Raw genomic sequence first — 1311 nt, forward strand, 5'->3', positions numbered from 1 at the left:
GCATTTTTCCACTCTGAAGAAAAAGTATTACTTTTGTTATGTAAATTCTCATAGATACTTTGGTTTAATTTTGAATTATCTCAGTTATTTGGATAAGCTTAACCTCTATTCTTATGTAAATGATAGATGAGTGAGCCTTGGTATTTTTAAAAGCATTCTACTTCTAACTAAAACAACTTCTCCCCTTTTTGTAGTCTCTTTCAAATTCATGTCTATTTTGGGACAATCATCTATCCATATAAAGTTTCACAATATTATTTTCAATGCCAAGGTACTGTATTGAGTATTGAGGTACTAACTAATAATGGATTGAATTTTTGTATTAATCTTGTTACATGGACATTTTATTCAGTTCTCTCTTAACAGGAAGAATGTGATTTTTTTTTTTCTGGTGGAATTGGCGATTGAACTCAGACCCTTGTGCTTTCCAGGGAAATATTTCTTCCACTGAACCATCTCCCTGGCCCCTGTTTTTCTTTTCTGGAGAGCTTGTTTTATATGAAAATATGTAGGCTTCACTTGGGATCCTACCTTTACAAATGATTCCTAGCAACCACATATTTTTAAGTGCTACAAGATATTTGATCTAATTCTCCCTCAAAGTTTTCCTATGAAGTAGATTAGCCATTGTTTCTAAATGCTAGAAATTTTATAGCAGAAAAATATGCATTTTCTGTGTATATGGTCATGTCACAGAAAGTCTTATTTGCGAATGTCTAACCAAGTTACTTTATTTTCCTATCTTAGTCTCTATTCCAGAATTTAAAATGCACATTTTAGATAAAAATGGGGGTATTAGATATCTAGCTCCTGACTTCAATACATTGATTTTAGTGTTTTACTTTTAGAACAATAACTAGTAACCATTTTCATTAGTTAGTGTTATATTTTAAATGCTCATCTCTTGTTATGAATATGCAATTTTTAAAAAATTTATTGATGGATGAAAAGAAAGTCAGTTTTTAAATGCACTTTATTCTTAATTTAAAATTTTTGCTCCTATATAGACTTAAAACTATTTTATACTTTTAAATAGTAGGATTAAAGGACTTCTATTAAAGATATCATGTTCTTGCCAAAAGTACTGAAGATCTTTAGGACTTTTCCTATATCATGAAATTATCTAAATAACTGTGTAATTGTTGGTTTTGCCACAGCTAGATAAAATTAAACAACAAATTCAGTAAAAGTGGTTGCCAACTGCAATAAACATCCCTTTCAAATACTTCATAATAATTAATTTTTATAATTCCACATATCTTTTTTTTTTTTTTTTCTTTTTACATTTTTTTATTTTTTGCAGTACTGGGG

This window comes from Octodon degus, unplaced genomic scaffold, assembly GCF_000260255.1.
Source record: "Octodon degus isolate 3935 unplaced genomic scaffold, OctDeg1.0 scaffold00151, whole genome shotgun sequence".
NCBI classification, from domain to species: Eukaryota; Metazoa; Chordata; class Mammalia; order Rodentia; family Octodontidae; genus Octodon; species Octodon degus.